The sequence below is a fragment of the Anas acuta genome, chromosome 3, assembly GCF_963932015.1.
Source record: "Anas acuta chromosome 3, bAnaAcu1.1, whole genome shotgun sequence".
NCBI lineage: Eukaryota > Metazoa > Chordata > Aves > Anseriformes > Anatidae > Anas > Anas acuta.
This window is the reverse complement of record NC_088981.1, coordinates 11,480,380-11,500,763: the sequence shown is the minus strand read 5'-3', so window position 1 is coordinate 11,500,763 and position 20,384 is coordinate 11,480,380. Positions and strand designations below refer to the sequence as shown.

At 43.5% G+C, this 20,384-nt stretch overlaps 2 long non-coding RNA genes across 10 annotated transcripts in view; both read right to left on the bottom strand.

Moving 5' to 3' along the window:
* LOC137853392 (uncharacterized) overlaps positions 1-1,937 on the bottom strand; it is a 29,042-nt gene extending 27,105 nt beyond the window's left edge. For 4 of the 8 annotated variants that reach the window (XR_011094472.1, XR_011094471.1, XR_011094470.1 and 1 more), the window contains exon 1: positions 1,651-1,937. This is a non-coding gene — a long non-coding RNA (uncharacterized lncRNA). The remainder of the gene's footprint in view (positions 1-1,650) is intronic. The other 4 variants (XR_011094475.1, XR_011094476.1, XR_011094474.1 and 1 more) reach the window with 3 other exon arrangements.
* A 5,365-nt stretch (positions 1,938-7,302) lies between these two features.
* On the bottom strand, positions 7,303-20,353 carry LOC137853391 (uncharacterized). 2 transcript variants are annotated; one of them, XR_011094467.1, is made up of 6 exons: positions 20,202-20,353; positions 15,199-15,268; positions 14,097-14,285; positions 11,078-11,198; positions 10,574-10,756; positions 7,303-8,502 (listed from the first exon to the last, which is right to left on the bottom strand). It is a non-coding gene; the product is annotated as an uncharacterized lncRNA (long non-coding RNA). The 2 variants fall into 2 exon arrangements; XR_011094468.1 differs by having other exon boundaries at positions 11,114-11,198.
* Positions 20,354-20,384: the final 31 nt, after the last annotated feature.

Sequence of the window (20,384 nt, the reverse complement as noted above, 5' to 3'; positions counted from 1 at the left end):
GGCTTCAGAAACCTTAGAGCTAAAAAACATAATGAAGCAAAGAAGTCCCTTTCCTTCAGAGAAAATATTTTCTCTCCTGCAAGCATGACACAGGACTCAGCATCAGCTTGGTCCTGTTCATGACTCCTCATCAGCCCTGGTAAAGCCCTGAGGAGAGTTTCTAAGCAGCCAGCAGCAAGATTTGATGGGGCTTTATTCAGGCATGACTCAAAGAGGAGAACAGCTCATCTCATTAGATGAGAATTCAGTGTTTTGGGCAGAGGCAGGCTGTCAGTGCCAAGAGCTGCGTGTGCTGGCAAAGCGAGAAACAGAAGCACAAACAAATGCTTCATAATTTTTACGTCAGCGGTGCTGGAGACTCAGGGAGCAGAAGGGAAAAGAAAAACACTTTTCCTTAAAGGAAATAACTTGCACATTTGTGAATGCTCCTCTCCAAAACCCACTGCTACCTACCAGCCTTAAAGAACTTGCCCTTGCTCAAACGGCTTGCAGGAGACTAAGCACTGGCCAAGATGCAACGTCCATCACAGGGATACATTTAGAGGCAAGATGATGCCTTTGTGTTAATTGCATCATGAAGTTTAGCTTGTTGGTTCCTGGTTAATGCCCTCCCCTGAAGCGGCATAGCAGGCTTTGGAACAGGACTGAACTCAATACAAAGTTTTTCTTCCCCCTCTCAGCTGGGAGCAGCTTATCTTATTCTTCCAGACAAGGAGAAGACTCACAGGTTTCCGTTTAGAGGAACAGTGACTGGACAGTAAAGCAGTGTTCAGATCTGTTGCAGTGCATTTATTGAATGTGAATCTTTTTGGTTGGTCAGAAGGGAGTTCCAGGTGTGCTAAGTTTAATGTGAAGGCTGCACCTCGATATGAATCTATGGCTCCCACAACACAAGCCCTGTGTACAAGGGTCATGGCAGGAGCTGCTGCTGGAGCTACTTGGCAAGTAGACAAGCAAAGGAAGGCACATATTTGGTTTGTAAGCCCTGTCCACACCCTCAGGTCAGGATTTGCTCCCTGGCTGCACCTTGAGAGCTAGGAGCTTAGGTCAGCATGGAGGAAAGGGACAGATATAGCAATCCATTGTCTGCCCTTCAGGCAGAAGAAACAGGTACATGCGTCCCAGGAGACGCTCACCTTTGATGGCCCAAGTCAGCTAGAGATGGACAGCGCAAATATTTTTCTCTTCAGACAAACGGATCATGCCAGCAGCTCTGCTGTCAGCCGGGCAGAGAAATCAGGCAAAGAGAGATCAAGTACCTCACCCTGCAAGTGTCTGCATGAACACTTACTGTCTAAGCACTCCCACCAGGTTCAGCACAACTGTAGGTATCATACAGCAAAGAGGGCAACTCCCTAGCCTGCTGTCTATCTGAGAATAGATAGAGGCAAACAGAGATCCTTATCCCCCACCTGAGGCACCCCCCAGACATAAACACCACCACCCCCACCCCATCATTTTCAGTCATACAACTTTCTGTTGGAGCTTTCTGCCCCTCCAGCTTTAACACCCAGGTTACACACATCTCCTGAGCAACCTCTCCACTTATCTCAGGCCCCTGACACAGCAACCAACACTCTCTGATCTCCTAAACCATCAGCCCTACTGCCACAGAGGGAACAGCTTTGGAAGAAAAGAAACAAAGCTTACCCTTTGCTGCGAGGATTGATGCTCCTAGCCTCAGGGAGAAGTGGATTTTGCTGGCCAGACACACAGAAGATGAAAACACACCCCTGCTACCCTTCTCTGCCAGCCAAGCTCTGCACTCAAGACAACACAAGGCAGCAGCCTACAAGGAGCCACCATGAATCTCCTAGGGGAGATTGCTCTCTCCAGCATCCGTGGACTCTGCCAGGAAGGCACCACGCTCTTCCCTCTCAGCAAAAATCTGCAAATACCCCAGCCCTTCACCTGGGGCCACTTTAGCCACCTAATAAGGCAGATTGGGCAGCCCTGGGGCCATCTCCAGCTCTCCCCAGCCTTTGGCCAGCTGTTGGGTGGGTAGGAATAGACACTTGTGCAGCCTTGAAAGGTCACACTGCTGATCAACCACCCTGGCTGGAAACATTGAGTGACCTCCCTGAGGACACATCCACCTGTGCTGCCCCTTCATGACATGTGGAGGCACAGGGGCTCCCCCACAGCTGAGTCTCCAAAAGGCTTTTGAGATGTACTGAAAATGAAGTTTGTACCCTGGTTGTAGCTGATGAAAAGCACTCCCTGGGTCAAGCTGCTGGAGTTTCTGGTGCCATGGAGATGGCAGAAGAGCCCCGTCCAAGTGCCGTTCATTGCTTGTATCTGTTTGGGGCAGGGACAGAGTGATAGAGGAAGTGCTATCTACAAATGGCTGTATTTGGAAACAAATGCATATGTTACCGCACTAAATTAACTCAGCTAAGGAGATGGAAATTAGATCATTTAAAAGCAGAAAGCTCTCCCATATTGTTTCAGCAGAATCATCATTTTAAATAGCCAGGCAAGGGGCTCGTTCTGGGGGAAAACAAACACATCTTTTATGATTATGGCCATTCAAAGCTGTTTCTTATACTCTAAATTGTCTAACATGAAGGATCAATGGTGTCCTCGGATGATGATTTAATTAAAAACTCCTCCTTTCTTCAAGTTGAGATCTGCAAAAATGCTCTGAATGGCTGATGGACGACTTGCCATTACCTTGCCATCTTTCTTTTTAATATTTTTTTTTCCCCAGGATTTTAATTGCTGCCATTTGAGCATTATTGATTAACTGTAATTGTTCCTTTTCCCATAGTTATCTCCAGCTATGTGGCCTGTGCAAGGGATTAAAGTGGAATGCTTCAGAACTGCAATGGTTTTTCTTGTCTGTTAATGAAAATGCAGATAGCTTGAGTACGTGCGTGTGCGTGTGTACATCTCTTATGCCTTGACCTTTCATAGGTTTGAACTTGAAAGTGGATCAGCCTGTGACTTTTTTCCCCTTAAAGAAAGCACACCAAAAGCACTGAAAACTCCTTTTATAGTCCAGTTTCTATTCAAGAGAAACTTGAACAATAAAGTCCTTACAGCACAGGAAACTCCTGAGTTTGCAGAGGAATAAACACTCCCCTTGCCTTCAGTAGTTCCCAGGGTGGACCCTTTTCCTTCACCTTGCCTTCACTCCAGCAGTCCTGTGGCTTTTCTGCGCTGCAAATGATCAACCTGTCTTCCATGCCTGTTCCTTTGTGTTTCTGGTGCATTATAGGACAAAGCCACTCCTAACTGGAAGTTTAAGGTTTTGTGTTAATTTTAGTCTGAGGATCATGATCTCAGACTACAGTATTGTTGGGAGGCAGTGAATGATGCTGTTAGAGTGTGTCTGACATGTCTGGGGCACCTAAGTACAGAGACAAACCCAAAAAACACACAAACCCTGCATCATTGATACCAGAGCAGTTGTTTTAAAAAGGTGATCATAAGTTAAGTGGGAGTTCATTACCAGAATCTCTCTGCCTAGAAATAACTTTCAGATACTGAGCAGCTGCCCAAAAGACCGAAATAAAAAAAAAGTTATGAAATATAGTGCTATAAACTTGAGAAATTCTTACCTTTATTTATTTATTTATTTATTTATTTTGCCCATGGATGCCTGTGCTCTGGTGCTGCCCTGCATCACATCAGGGAAAACAGCACCATACCCAGCTCTGCTCCACCCCAGCCACTGCCAACAACTACCACTGTGCTATGGGAAATCCTGCTCGGCCACAGCCCATGAGAGCATCCTGCAGCCCAGGAGAACTGGAGACAAAACATCTCAGTGGTCAGAGGATGCAGGAGCTTCAGCAGAACCCTTGCACCCTGTGATGGGCTCACTAGCCCAGCAAAACTTTCCATGGTATCACCAGGTATGACCAGGCAGGCAGATTTGCAAAGGACACTGCTGAAAATGGAAATTAAAGTGCGGCAGTTGGCAGGGAGGTATATGAAGGGAATTATGGATTTCTGATCTGGTTTGAGAAGACAGCTCGGGTAGGCAGCTAATTGGGAGCCTAGGGAAACAGCTTCCCAAGCTGCATGCAGCAAGCAGCTCAAGGAGAAGGGAGCTACAGGTTTTCTGCATGAGCAAGCTGACTGGTAGATTGAGTATGGTATTGACGGTAAATGCATTTTATCACCAAATTATATAAAAATAAATACAGCAGAGGAAAAGAATATCTAAGTTTTATCAAGCTTTCTGTGACTTTTTTACTCGTCTAGGAATTTTTTTTTTTATCCTATTATGCAGGGAGAGGCAGCACAGGTGGGAATGCTTTCACTTAAATAAATGCTGCTAGGGTGAACCAGCTCCATGTCCTGTATCTTGTTCAAATTAAATACTGACAGCTCTTTAGTAAAAATGATGGTCAGGACATCTACTTCCATTTTTTTTGAATATGCATGAAAACAAGTTTTGCAGTTCCGTATTTTGAAGAAAAGGCATTTCTTCTGTACAAAAACAAAAACAAACAACAACAACAACAAAAAACATAGTTTCATCATTAAATTACTGGGGTGACTTTTGTTATTAAGTCTCTGCTCTTCAGACAACAGCAGAGGTTCTTGAGGCTCATGCTGGGAATTTATGCAGCCTTCACCTTTCAGTTCTGTGGTCTCACAAAGCAACACCAACCCCAAAAGAAGGAAAAAAAAACCACACACACATATAATAAAAGTAAACAAGAAGTTCTCTGGGTACAGAAGACAACATAAAGAGTTGGACCATCCAGTGGCACATGGTTATCCACTGTGAGCCATGCATGCATTTAAGGACTTGGGGGCCTTAAAGAATTAAGAAGGGGAAGATGTCACTTCCTTTGACAATAAAACAACATTTGGAAAGTTGTTGCAAAGCAAAACTTGGCATAGAAATTGAGGGGTGAAGAATTATTTGGAAGGAAGCAATAAAGGAATTCAGAGATTAATTCCATCTTGAAGATTTATCACAGAAATTATTTCTGGGATAAGAGGAAGCTTCTTGCAGTGCTTTGGCAAGTCCCTGTTTTTCTTGTTGTCATCAAAATATGTTTTTTGTTGTTGTTGTTGATGTTGTTTGTTTGTTTTTTATGTGATTTGATGAAATTAACAGTAGAAATTTTTCAAAAACATTTTATATATCTTAATAAAGAACATTTCCACTAACTCAAAACATCAGCCTAAACCCTTCTCTTTTGTAAGGCAATTGTGATTTTATTTTTGGCTTTAATCAGACAGGAGTTGGGCTGATGGCGAAGTGCCTAGACAGAGCACAGGCATATTATGAGCATATATTTGTGGACAGTAGAAGAGAAAATTCACTCTTACAACTGCCATTAGGGACTAGAGCTGATCCCACAAGCAGGGACAAGAAGGGGCTTGCTCCCATTATCTCAATGTGCCCCAATTAGGGGCCAAGAGTGATACAGAGTACTTACACTGGAAAGCTGACTATATTAGGCAGGCATCTAAGTCTGATGTATGTATTTAGATGGTGTGAATACTCAACTGAGAGTGAAACCTGTCCCTGGTGTAACGCAGTTAAGGCACGCATTTGACCACGAGAATAAGCAATTTGGAGGCGTTTTCACTGCTACCTGAAATAATACTCCAAACTCCTCATGCAGTGAATTGTTTCCCCAATTATCATGGAATAAAAGCTTCTTTTTGTGAAGGGAGAGCAGGCGGCCGGCTGCCGCTAGGTGGGATGACAGCCTTGCGGGCTGTGTGGCCGGGAGATAACCGCAACACACCGCCTGTGCGCAGCCTTTGGCCAGCGTCGCTTGGAAGGGATCGGCAAGTAAACTACCATGCTACATATTAAACCTGCCACAGCCGTGGTCGTGGAGCAGATTTAGGAAACGACAAAATCTCTTTAAATATTCATAAATGCTCTCTGTAATTGCTCTGCTCACATTCAAGTGTTTTTATAACTTGACTATTGCATGGTTCCATAATTGAACTTGCCACATTTGCGAACGACCTAACAGGGTTGTTTCAGTGCTCTTCGCAGGAGCTGTAACACTGTAGTAAAGCAAATGGGGAAAAAAATGTTGAAATCAAAGGGTCTGGATTAATTTGCATCAGAAAGAATTTGACCTGAAGATTTCTGTGCTGTGTTTTATGACACAAGAAAAAAAGTGATAATTCCAGTTTAATATTTACAAGACATCTTTCATGCATCTTTTAACAGCGTTGTTTATAAAAAATGCATTAACAGTTCTGTTTTGCTTCAGGCAGGGCCATCCTTTACAGGATAGGCAGCTTGATTTGGATCTTAATGATGACAATGCTCCACCTGTGTTCATAAATTAATGCATCTGGTATACGAGCTCCTGGGGAATATGCGAGAATGGGAGCTTGGCCTTTGCACATGAGGAGAAAGCTCTTGCTCTATTTTACAGTTCCAAGCAGCTCTGAAAGCTCCCAAACAGCAGTTGACTTCTCTCCTGCTCTAAGTAGGAACATAGAAAATAAAAAAGACTCAATAATCCCCATCACCACCCATAGAAATTTGTTTATAGGTGTGCTTTTGTCTCTCTAGTTTCTCCATTTGCAATTGTTGCATTTCTGTTGTTTATGTTTGTTTTCATAGGAGCATGTCTCTTAAAAGAAGGCAGGGATTTAGTCATCCTAAACCCACCTCCATCCCAAACGATCAGTCACCATCATGTCTCTCCCAGAAGCCAGTATGGCACTGCAAACATTTATAGGTTTCTCTAAAAAGTCCCTCTGGGCAATACAGGGAGACTTGAACATGACAGAAAGTGATTTCCACAAGTTAACAATTTAGCAATAATTTGGGCATGTGTATGTAATATGTACATATATGTATATACTCTATTTCCAAAATGGTGAAGATGCTCATTTCACAGGAGGGAGGAGGCTGAAAATGCCTCCTATGTGAGTTAAGGATCAGAAATTGGTAATCCTTAAGAAAAAGCAGAACTGAAATATTAACAAACACCAGGCAATTCTCAAGCTGCTCTTGCAATACCAAGACACACAAGCAGTCACACAAAGTTTTGTTCCATAAAAGCAGTCTGATGATGTAGGGTTTCTTAAGAAGTTAGGCTGCTGTAAATAGACCAATCTTAACCTAAAGAAATTAGTGTGGGAAAATATTTTTGTGTGTAATAGCACTGATTTCTCTTCCTATAAGAGCCTCACTTGCCGGTGAAACCATAATAAAGAAGATTATGGAGCAACATAGAAGGAGTATTCTAGATGATCAAATTTACCTTCCAGTCTGTGGAAGAAAGAATTTGATTTTGTAGCATTTTCAAAATAATTTAGCATTACAAAACTAAATCAGAATGATTATGATATATAAAGTAATAAAGATGAGAGACACACACAGATCCTGAATTGCCAGTGTCCTAGCTAGAAAACAACCATATATTAAGAGTTTTCAGCCTAAACAACCATGACAAGCAAAAGTGCAACAGGAAGGAATCATCATAAGATTTCGGAAGCTGCTACTGGTCCTGGCTGCCAAAATTTCTTACTTTTAACAATTAGGCGTTGTAAGGCAGTTTGTACTTTGGAAAGTACCAACTCTGTGTCCGTTATGCCATAAGTCAGGCTCTGCTAAAAATAGCAGTCAGCAAGGAAAATAGATGAAACTGTTTTATTTTATGGTGCTGTTTTTACAAATAGGGCATAACTGTACATACACCCCACACCATGCTTTAGAAAGTCCTTTGCCCCCATAAATTTCTATCAGTGTCTGGCTCCAGAGTCATGTGGACTTATAAATGATAAAAATAATAAAAGCTGAAGTTGTTGCTGAGCAATGGACACAACTCATCCTCTCTGTGTCTTTTCCCAGCGTCTCCTCCTCAGGACTTCTTTTCCTCCATCCATGGTGCACATCATTTTCTTAAGAGAGCACTCAAGGTGCTCAGGACAAAAGCTCAGGATTTATTTTGTTTCAGGAAATCTAACCACAAGTGTGGCAGCAGGACCCCTTGACAGACTGAGAAGGGACTTGTCCCAGGTCTCAGAGGAAGTCAGCTTCTGCTGTGTGGCCTCGGCCCTCAGTTTTGGCACCGTGCTTCCACTCCAAGGGCATCTGTTCCTCTGTGGTCACCAAAAGAGATGTCAGTCACGCATCCAAAGGACAGAGAAGGACTATGGGGATGAGCCCTCTAGAGTGACATGGTTTCATGCTGTTTCTTTAATTTTTTGTCTGGCAAGTGAAATATATTTCACCAGAAGGTGGGAAAGGACTTGGAACAAAATTGATCTTGGCTGAGCAAACATTTGACAATGTTCTGTGGGAAACAACCATCTGTCTTGGGAGATATCAACTCCAGGAGATATTGATGGCACTAAAAATATCCTCCTTAATCCACAGTCCCAAAGCATTTAGTTCTTAGGCATAGAAAACCTCAATTCTTCAGGAGTAAACCTTTGTATTTATTTTTATTTTTGGAGTGCTGACTTCCCAGGTGTGCAGTGAAAGCCTTTGGTTTGTTCAAGATGCAGCCATGCATGTGTTGGCACCTGGGCTGAGTGGAAACTACAGAGGAGCTGTAGAGAGATAATTAATATGGATTAAATGGGGAAAAGGGCTTTGTGCTCTGCTTCACAAGTACAGATCGTGCACAGAGATGGATGTCTCTATCTCCAAAGAGCTTTTTGGAGCAGTTTGGCAGGCTGGTTTCTTCTGAGATGCATGAGAAGAAAGGGGGGAAAACCTTTGAAAGAAACTTTAAAAATACAACACAAATTAAAAATAGATCTTTATTTCTCAGTGACAGAGGTTAATGTATGTTTGGAAACTGAGAAGCATTGCACCTTCCATGTGTGGGTAAGATCAAGAATGTCCAAAGTTTTTCTATGGAGATGGAAAGATGGGGAAGCTTAAATTCCCTGCTAGATGCTCTGTGCTGTTGTTGGCAGATCCAGTCTCATACCTGTGCTTTGCTGGCCTCCTGCCTTCCAGGCAGGTACTGCTCCGTGGACTTTGGAAATAAGTCATAAATAGTTTTCACCACTAACTAGAACCTTACTGTGAGTTCTTCTTCAGAAAAGGCAGTCTCTTGGCCATCAGGGGGATATCAGAGACCAGAGAACCAGAGGCAAAAGGCTTAACCTCTTGTCCCATACCTGCTCCATGGTCTTGTGCTCTCTCCAGCTGCAGCTAGCACAGATTCCCTGCCAGAGCTGTGCTAACATCCACATCTTCCTGCAAACAGCTTTGGCTGCAGTCACAGCAAGATACTTCCCTGGGAACAATTTACATTTGCCTCTTTTGAGCCCTACCCAACCACTCCTCCACTTGCTGTCATGATCGTTAGATTTACTCTCATCTTTCTGTTGTTTTCCCTTTTCAGGCAGGGTTTTTGTTTGTTTGAGATTGCTTTATGGTGGTTGCCCAGGAGAGCCAATAACAAGAGCCATACACTTGTGCTGAGAGCGAGCATAAATGATGCTTCCTGGGGCTGTCCTCCAAGAAACCCCAGAGCTGGATGTACTTTCTGTGTTTAGTCTCTGCTAAAGACGACTTCTTTTCCATTGCCAGAGTGAAAATCCTAGGGTAGCCCACGCTGCTTACCTTGCAGAAGTATGACCAGCAAAGCCAAATGTCCCTGATCAAAATGCAGGGACATGAAAAAGGGCGGGCTTATCAGAGAGTAACTTTTCAGCATGGTGAAGGTGGCTAACATAAGCCAGATTGACAAATAACAACGACATAGTAGTAATAAATGTTGAAGGTCTATAGCCCAGCCTTCCTCAAAAGCTGACTCAGATGATATAAAAAAATAAGAGTATTAATAATATTAAAAATAATGAGATAACTGAAGAGACAGATAAAAGAAATACAGTGACTACTTCATCCAGGTTATCTCAGGTGGATAAAGTAAAAGAGGTGACATAGCAGCACAAGGTGCTTTACAGGACAGGTTTTACAGAAAAGAATAATGCTGTAGTTGAGGAAGAAAACATGAAAAAAGCTTTAGAAAACAAGAGTTCTGTAGTCCTGGATTAGTAAATACTATGTGTGTGGGGAGGTGAAGGGCACAGAGGTTTACTGGACAACTGTAGCAGACCAGAGCATTTGGGGGAGCCATGAATTTACTGGATTAGAGTTAGAAAAAAAAAGTCAAAACACCTGAAAGAGAAGGGCAAGCAGGAGAAGGGATTTCTGCCTACACATACAGGGAGAGAAGGAGCCAAGACAGAAGGCTGATAGGATGCATACTACTTTAATGATTTTTTTTTTTTAAAGTTGGGTTCGTTTGCATGACAGCTCTGAAATAGGATAAAGTACAGAGAAGGGCAATGCTGCATAATGTGAATGAGAAGAGGGAACTGTTCAGCTTTTTCATTTAAATGCATGAAAATCTCTGCGAGGTCTGTGTGCATGCGTGGGGGAGGGCAGGAATTAAAATTAAAAAAAAAATGTGCTGAAGTAGATGGTGACTCTGGTGAGAGAACAAGCTCAAACAGGAGGCTCAGAAGCACTGCTGAAATTATGGACTGTGCTAGTGGTCCCAGTCTGTGTTTCAGGAAGCTGAGCGGAGCACTGATTTAATAAATACATCAGCAAGACAGAATTTAACATCACAAAGCCCTTGGTGGCACTTCAGAAACATACCTCTGTGGTCACAGGGGCCTGTCTGTCTGGACAGGATGGATGTCGTTGATGCGGTGTGGATCTGCCCAGCCACCAGGAGCTCCTGAATGCAGCAAAGCAGGTGTCCATGGAGCTGGATGTGCCAAACTGCCCCTGCAAGAGTCCTTGTGTAGACCATGTTGATCCCTGCTTTCCTGACATGGCCTTACAGGGACAGAAAAGACAGATTCAGGCCATGAGATATCTGTGGAGGGGGCGGGCTCCCTGAAGCTAAGGGACTTGCAGGTTTGGCACTGGGAGCAAGGAGCACATGCCTTGCTCCCTGCTCAGCAGTGGCACGGGACCTCAGCCTGTCACACACCGCCAGGGATGGCTGCCACCCGCTTCTGGTGGCCTTCCCCCATGCTTCATCAAGCAGGGGCCATCCGTGTGCTAGGGCAGCCTTAGAGGGCAATGAGCAAGAAGAAAACACTTGAGAGGCACGGAATTGCTGCTCAGGGTCAGAGGACATGGGTGGTGCCTTACCAACGGGAAGCCTTGCTGGCTTCATATCGTCCTTACCAGATGTCCCAACCCAGGCAGGCACAGCGCCCTTTTAGCATCTGAGGGAAGGTCATACCTCACACATAACAGGCTGGCCTGAAACCTAATGAAATAGAAATTGGGCCATGATGAGTAACAACTGATGACTCCAGATCAAGCCTCTTACCCTCAGCCCTCCAAAACCCCAACCCGGATGAGACCAATTAATGTAAAAATAAAATGCATGTGGTCAGTAATAATACACGCATTCCAGCTCTCCTGTGCAAGTCAAAAGATTTCTGCCACATCAAATATCTGTGCACTCTGTGTTCAATAATGATTTATTTATGTGTGGCTACCATGCACCCTGAAACACATAGCTTTCTAATTAACTCATAGCCACCTGGAATAGTAATTAGCACAATCTGGAGCAAACCCATAAGACTGGTCATGGGATGTACATGCTTGTATCACTGAAAATAGTCAGCCTGGGTGAGTTTAAATGAGAAAATGTGTTTCAATTGCATGCCAAGAGGCTACCCGATGCTAATTACAGGTCTGAAAATCGGGCTCTAGTTGTGCAGGGAGGTGTCAGCTCCAGGTCCCTGGCCTTCAAATTTGTTCAGCAGAGGATATGTCTTTCAATATTGAATTGAAGTGTTGGAGCAAGAGAAAGTGCTGGAAGTTTTTATCCAATGGCAGCATTACTGCCCTGTGCTGGCCCTCAAGACCAAGTTCTCCTTGACTTGGAGAACTACAGATCTGCATGGGACCATCACACAACAACCATGGCAAATAGTTAAATTGGGGTAGAAGACTTCATACCCTGAGTGCATGTGCAAAAAGGGCAGCTAAGTTGATAGCAAGCTTTCTGCTATTGCAGCTGCTTTGTTTGAGACTCCTGGTATTTTGATACTTACACCTTGCTATTATGCTGCCACAAAGCCTTGTAATGGCTGGGCACTGCTTATGCAGCTCCATGCTCTTCATTTGCTGCTGATCGGTAAATTTAGTCCTGCTGGAAATGTGGAGGCAGGCTACGAAGGCTGAACTGTTTTCCTGTCAGTGTTTAAGTTCCTTCATACCTACTGAAGGGCTTTGCCTAAAATCAGTGACAGCCTACCCCCTCCCATGCCTATTCGTCATAAATGTGTGAAAACAGAACCCAGCATAGTTAGTAATTATCTCTTCATTATGCCAATGTGCTTCTGAAAGCATAATCATGATCAAAAGACACATGTGATTCTGCTCTTACCATTTTGTTTGCAAGTTTCAGCTTTTTTTTTTTCCCTTCTGTTAATAAGTATTAAAAAAAAAAAAAAAGAAACAACAAAAAGAGCTTTTGAAGGCTGTGTCTGTCCTCGCACTAGTGACAAAATCCCCCCTGACCTGAGGACTCAGACTCTGAAGCAGTGAATTGCAGCAGAAATAACAGGCACATGACAATGCTGTTGAGAAGGGCACATCAGAAGTACCTAAAGCTCCAAGAGACTCTGAAAGATAATTTGGTGCCCACTGCAGGTGGTTCCAAATTTGCACTTCATCAAGGGTGAATTTTGATTGAGATTAGTTAACCAGCAATTTCCTTTCTCAATGGCTTTTAACCATTTCTTGTTTCCAGTGCAGTCTTGGAAGCTCTTTGATACACACTCAAACATTTTGGAGAGGCAGCAGGAGTCAGTCCAAAGTTTAAGTTCAAGCTCAGCGTGTGTCCTCCAGCTGGAAATTGTAAAGCATCGCTGGAGACATCTAGCTGACCCTGAGCTGGAAGGCAGCAAACAAGAGGGCACCTTTCCTGCTCCCTACAGAGCATACCAACAAGAGCCACTCTCGATTCACGGTTTACATCCCCTGTAAACAAACCCCTTCTTACTGATCTTCTGATGGGTTTGATATACCTGTGCCTGCATAGCCTTTATATTCATTCCTGTCTTCCCTCTGCTCCCTGTCTTTTAGGACTGATTGCTTGTGATGGTCTTTATCCTCTTGCTGCCGATCCAGAAGTGTTCCCATTCTTTCTCACAATTGTGCTGACAGTTGTCTGTCCTATCATCACCAGATATTCATTACGTGATTTTTGAGAAATACATACAACTTTAAAAGTTTATCCTGGAAATAAATTTGCTTTGGATATTGCACAGAAGGTTTAGGAATCTAGGAGCTCCCAGTGTAGGAACTGCTTTACATTATACACTAACTTTTTGTCAGAACTGATCAGAAAATGCCCATTTGAGCTAGTTATTCCATAACCGGTGTGTACTGGCAGAACAAAGTGTGCTCATCATTTGTGTTCAGCTTGCTTACTAAGGCAGCACTGGATTTAAGAATAGGCCCAGATTAACTTGTGCATTAGGTCATTTTACAAGGCAGCAATGCCAGTGGCTGACTGTCACCATCGAGGGACAGAGCCATGACTTCTGTGTGAAGATGTTGCAGTGGAGATAAGAGCATCCCTGTGCCAGTGACTGGAGGGCCAGTGTGGAGTGCAGATGCACAGCCACAGTAGCTTAACACCAACTTTATTAAAGCTTCTCATTCCTCTGGCAAATTGATTTGACTTTAGGGACAATTCAACTAGTTGTGCCTCCACCCAGCCTGCTTGGTGGTGTAAAATTCCAGTGTAAAATGAATCTCATCTGAAAGAGCAGCTTTAGTAATGGATAGTGCAGCTCTTTGTAACGAGATCCTCTTATCTCCTTTGACGAGTTAATAAGGAGCAACTGCAATAGTTAGCAACGCAGACAACATGCAGTTACTGACACATGAGCCAGCAGAAGGAGATGGGCTTTACACATCAGAGCTGAAATTTCAGGCTGCAGAAAACTGGTCATCCCTTTCCTAGAGAGGGACAAGCAGCACCACTTTTGTACATAGCACAGAGCTCGTCCTTGCCAGCTACCCACACCCACACCACTGCCAGGCCTGGCCCATGGGACAGGGCGAACCTGCTCAGCCCCTACCCTGCTGAATTGCTCAGCTGCGGTGTGTCAGCCAGAAAATCTCCCCTCGGACAGTCACAAACCTCTGCAGGTAAGAATGAAACCAAGCCTAAAGCTCTTGCACAGCTGCTCCTCTGGCACAAACATTCCCAGTGAGGTCAGCAATTCCTGCAGATCAGTCTGAGGACACCAACACCAGCCAGACATCTCCAAACATCTCCATGTACCACTCCAAGCACTTGCACTTAATTCTTCCACCTTGCCTTTTCTCCCTGAAATCCAGAAGAATGCATCTTCATTAGAAATAAAAAATGAATAATTATAGATATATATCAAACCACTCCCTTAAGGAGAAACCTAATGAAAACCACCCACACCACTGCACATGCATTTTCCCGAGAAGGGAGGATGTGAAAACAAACAAAACAAGGCAGATGTGCTGCTGGAAGGTGCCTGGGTTCTATGGCAATGAGAGCCCAGGAGCCTGTAGTGCAGAAGCCAAATACTTCACGATGAGCTTTTCATGGCACACTGTTTTGAAATATTTCAAGGTGATGTGGCACGGAAATTATTTAGGCTAGACTAGATTTTCCAAAGCAAGACAGCATGATAAACATTACCCTTCATGATATACAGCTGAAATTATACTACCTGAAAAGGCAATCTTTCACCTGAAGCACTGAGTATCAAAATCATTTGATTTTTTTTTTTTTTCTCCATCAGAACGCGGAGAAGATGAAGCACATTAAAGCAAAATTTCTTCCGATTGAAATACTGGCTGTCTTGCAAGTACAGAATGCTGGAAATCACAAGTTGTCTTCATTTCTCCAATCATTTTGAGTTAACTAAGTAACTACCTAAGCTTGTTTGTAAACTGCAGTGACAGCCTTGCAGTTAAACTCTCAGATGTATTTAAAAGATGTCCTAAGTGACTAAAAAAAGGAAAAATAACAACTTTAAAAAAAAGCTCACAGTTTGTGCGTGTTGCATTATATCATCATTTAACTGTAGGATGTTGGAGTTTGCTTTATCAGGATTTGACAGCATCTACTTGACTAAGCAGTAGCTCAAACACACAAAAAATAAAATGTAATAAAACCACCAAAAATGTCATGCCTGCAAGCTTCAAAGCGGCACAAGGCTCGACGAATTTAACACTTTTTTACTGCAAAAGGAACCGCTTACCCATTGATTCATCTTCTGTTCAGCCAGGATCATGCTGTCTGTACTGCTCAGAGTACTAGAGCATTTTTCTCTGCACAGTTTGAAAAAAAAAAAAAAAAAAAAGATATAATAAAAAAACGTCAAGGTCTCTGCTTAAGGCTACAGAGGTACCTTGTGGTCTTTGGAGGAGAGCTCGTTAAAAATGCATCATGCCAGCACGAGAGCAATAGCCTGTACAGAAAAGGTTTACAGGAGCATGGGGCAGCTGAACGAGAGGAGAAATGCAGTGCTATGGTAAGCAGTGACGGATGCAGCTTGGTGCTTCCTTGCTGGTGGCAGTGATTCAAGAACACTGCCACAACTGATGTATGGCTGATCCTTCATCCCAGATGGAGCCTTTTTTCCCCACCCCCCCCCCCCACCCCCCCCCAAGGAGAGGAGCATCCTGGGAGGTGGGCAATGGCTCATGGTGCCTTTTGCAGTGCCCTAGCAGAGAAATAGAAAAGTATCTCCCCAGCAAACAGAGGGACACAGCTATCCTGTGGTGGCAGTGTCCTGAAACCCTGCTGGGAACAACAGGGGACATGACTGGAGCACGTGTCTGCAGGGGCTTGCAGAACTTGCAGAAACCAGCCCCATCTACTGACATGGTCGGGAGAAAATGATCCTAAAGCAGAAAGACCATATAACTCCCAAATCTCCTCTGTTACGCCAACCTTCCTACCTTAGTGTCATAGCACAATAGATACACTTCAGTACCACTAGCCAGTGATTTTAGAATAACACAAAACTACCAAACCAACAAAAAAAAACTTAATGAAACAAGGTGCCAAAGCCCAACATGTTTAGAAACAATGAGATCCTCAAATTATTAAAATTAGCTCATTCATGCATCTTCTCTTGGAACCCTTAGGGTTTGCATCTTTGCAGGAAGGCAAAGTAATTTTTTTTCCCCTCCTTTCTTTTTTTCTTTTACTGAGGAAAGTGTGGCTACTTTCCAAGTTGTATTTCACATAAGACATTCTGGACATCAGCAGTCAGGCATTCTGCAGCAGCATTCAGGTTCCTTCTTTGTGTTGAACTTAGGAAGTCAGGGACTCAAGCATCATATAATTTTATGTGAGCTCAGTGGGTGTAGGATTTTACAGAAAGAGATAAAGGGAGCAGGTATAAGCAGTCTAAATTAGAGGAGGCTGTTTTTCTCATGGGCAAATATTAATTCTACAGAGGAGTACTTTTAATAAAACAGTTTTTCTTTTTAAGCAAAGACATTTCTACAAGATTTTTTGAAAAAACAAAACAAAACAAACAAACAAACAAACAAAAAAACACAACCAAAAAACTCACCAAGTATACCTGACAGAATAACTGAGTCTTCCTTCCTTGCCCCTGCCCCCGTGAAGGAATTATTTCTAAATTTTTTTGTTCTTGTCACCTCTGTGAGGGTGTTTGAGTTGTTTCTTTCCGTATATTTCAGGTAGCCCAGCAGCACGTGTACTATAGTAAATTAATACACAGATGACACAAAGACTGATGTTTCCACCTATTTTGGGGGATATAGGGGCACATATCACTATATCATTTAGCAGAAATATCTCCTTAACACAGGAGATGTTAAAATAAGCTTTTTGTACCTGTTCTCCACTTTTGATTCCAAACATGCTTCAAGCAGTAAGTTGTCACAGTGAGGACAGATATGTCTGCAGGTGTGTAAAAATACACACATCAGCCTCTCAGTCTTGAATGCATGAACGTAGCTGACAGACTGAGCAGCTCAGTGGGACAGAGAGGATTAACACATCAGGAGCAAAACACAGCAAAACAGCGTTATTTCCCCTACTTCTTCTACCCGTGCTGCCTTCCTGAGTACCGAGTGTATTGCACCAAGTGTCACACACCGTCACATTTCAGACATGCTAGCTGATAATTTAGATAAAGACCGAGAGACCCAAGGACAGGCTGGAGCATTATCGGCCCTAACTCTGAGGATGACAGGTTGTTACCACAATTTCCTAAGAGGCTGCAGTTGTGAACTCTTTTTCTTTTGCTGCTTTCACCCCCTACTCTGCAACCTTCAGAAACCAGAGTTTAAGTCTCTTTTAAGTTGATGTGCTACAAAGAAACTGAAAGAAAGCCTCGGGGGGAAGATATTGGCTTTAGCTATTTGATCCAGCTTTTCACATTGCTATTCTGTGCCCGGTTCTGAGAAAAAGAAATCCCTTTATCCTACGATTCCCTACCTAATCAAAACTAGGCTATTTTATCCAAATAGCCAAGCCACGCTGCTTAACTCCTGCATTGATTTTAGCCCCTGGAGAGTTAGATCTGAGAGATCTTCCTTGAAGGACTAGTCAGAAAGGAGAGCAATTTCACTGCTGCTGCCGTGAAGCCATGCCTTTGTCCCAGAATATTACTCTTCCCATCGAGAAAACAAGCAGCGTGATGAGGGACCATGAGACCACAGGCAGCAGCCCCCTTCTGCCCCAAACTTTCACCAGGGCCATGTGTTTCACCTGCACAGGGAAAGCACCAAGGGAGTGCCTCAGAGCTGCTGCCGGGTTGGGGGAGTGTGGCTCTTATTAGGGCAGGTCTAATATTGATGACCTGGATGGGACCTCAGGCAGTGGGTGGACACCATTTGCCACACCTCACATGAACAAAAAGTCTTAAACATATCGAGGTTCTGCCACCTCTGTGGGGCAGATATCACCAAAGCTGGAGAGGGGAAGAGGGAGGGACATCAGTAGGAAAACACCATGAAAGAGGAAAAGAGATTTTTACAAAATGACCCAGGGGCTCCAGCAAAACCCAACATCCCCTTAGTACCTCAGTTTTCCTGGAGATCTGCAGCAGGAGCACGGAAGTGTGGGGATCCGTCACATTTCCCAATTTCCCTTTAAAATACAACCTATTGGGTAGGTAGGAAACACCAGAACACCCTGCATCTCTTCCAGGGACACAGTTCCATTACATGGAGAAAACAATTATTAAATCAGCAGGTAAATCAAAAGCTATGGCTTGTTTTTCTTTTACAGGTGCCAATGCCACAGCAGAGTCTTGCAGTTAAGGAAGCTGATTTTGGAATACAAATGAAAAGCACTTTCTGCAGATGTCTTACAAGTAATAAGCTGTGGAGTATGCGGTCCCTTTGGTTCCCCAAATCACGCAGATGAAATGAAACCATCGCTACATGGTTGGGTCCCCAGCAGCAGCAGAGAGGAAGAAAAAAAAAGAGCTGATTTCAAATAATTGTGACTACAAGATGAAGCTGTTCCCTTCAGTTTGAAATTGATTTTGAAGATTCACTGTGCAAATGAATTACAGTGTCTGCATTTTGTTTCTTTGCTTTCTAAACTCACCCCTCTGCAACATTCCCTTGCATGCTGCTGCATCTTTGCAAAAAAAAAATCCTGTACACTGCAGAAAAGGTATCCAGCCTCCTTTGACCCACCACAAGCTCTAAAGCTATTCTTCACCTCATTTCTACAATCTCAGACAGCTGTAACATCACATACAGCTGGATCAACTCTCCCAGCACTGGTCCTGCTAAAACTAACGTGCACTTCTAAGAGCAAACTCTCACCAGACCGCTGGTCTCCATGAATTCCAGATTAAGGTTGGGCTGATACCTTATCCTAGGCCCTGTCTTCACTCTTACAGCTCCCCAAACCTGAAAATAAAATGTATCGTTGCCAATCCCCAGCACAGTGAAAAAGACTCTCCACTAAGCAGGGCTTACCTGCTTCTGCTTTCCTCTCCATCTCCGCTTCAATCCCACCCTGACCTTTGCTTTAATGCTTTAAGGATAACTGCAATGTGCTCAAGCAGGCAAGCTAACTCCTTCTGAACACTGCCTTACGCTGTCTTATCTTTATGTGCTGACACAAATGAAGCAGAAATAATGTTTTTTTTTTTTTTTTTTTTTTTTTTTCCGTAGCAGTGCATCCCAGAAGACCTTGAGTAAGGTCTGTTGCCCATGCTGTCCAAGGAGATGCTGAGGCATTGTCATCCTCTTTTGCTGTTACTCATGTTTTAGAAAAGGCAAGCAGGACCCTGAGATTTTCTCTAAACAGGGATGCAAAGATAAACTTACCGCTTCAAGAAACAGAAGTGGTGCTGCAGAGAGCCACCAATTACTGGATTATGATTTGCTTTGCAGCTTTGCTGGCCAAGCCTTTCATAAAGACTTTGACATTTAGGTTTCTTTTTTTGGTTTGGGTGGTTTTTGTTGTTGTTTTGTTTCGTTTGGTTGGTTGGTTTTGGTTTAATGCTGAGCAGTACAGGTTCATACTGTCTGTCTCCCATTCTTTCATCTGAAGGTTTATTTAGAGGAATCATCTTATTTTTGCATCGTAGTAGCTGTTTCTGCTGCAGCTTTTGTGGTGACTCCAGCAGCCAGAAGACACCTGGGAGATGAAGGTGTGTTTTCTCAGTGTGAACAAATCACTCCAATATCTGATCCCCAGCCAGCCTAAGGCAGGATGATGCATTCAGGATCCACCACCATAGGCAGGGGTTGCTCTCAGCCCACCCCCATACACCAATGGATCAGGAAGCTGCAGGTTTGGGAGCAGCAGCCTCTGTGACTTTTACAACAGAAGCAATATTTAAGCGAAAGAAACAAGAAGAGGCCAGACAAATGGTGGGGGATCCCTCGCCTTCCTCCATTCTCACTCAGGATGAGAAGGAACCAAAGTCACTGGATGCAAATTCTGCAGAGAGCCCCAGCAAGCATCTGGCAGCTGTTCAAGTCTGGATCACCCCAGCCTCAGAGAAGCTCATATCCACTCACTTTCAGTTGTTTTCAGCAGTGGTAACAATATCTTCCTCAAACACCAGGCTAAAAATATCTTTTAATATCCACCCACCTGCACCTGTATTCTTTTCCTTCTCAATAAAATCTTTATTTTTTTCCTTAAACAAAAGTGGATGCGTAGACAAAAGAAAGGGAAAACAACAGGGGAAACCAAAGCATTATGGATGTTGATTACAAAGGAGTCTTAGTTAATGAGCCCACAGCATACCTTATTTTCAGTTTGGCATCCTATTGTACAGCAGGATCTTCTTTCTGTAAAACACATTTCCAAAGTTCAAACTACACACCAATGTGCCTCTGCTGGAAGGCGCTTTGTACTGGAGAAGCCGAGTGCCCGCTGGGGTTGCTGTGAAAACAGGCTTTTTGGACAGGAAAATAAATTGCTGTAAGA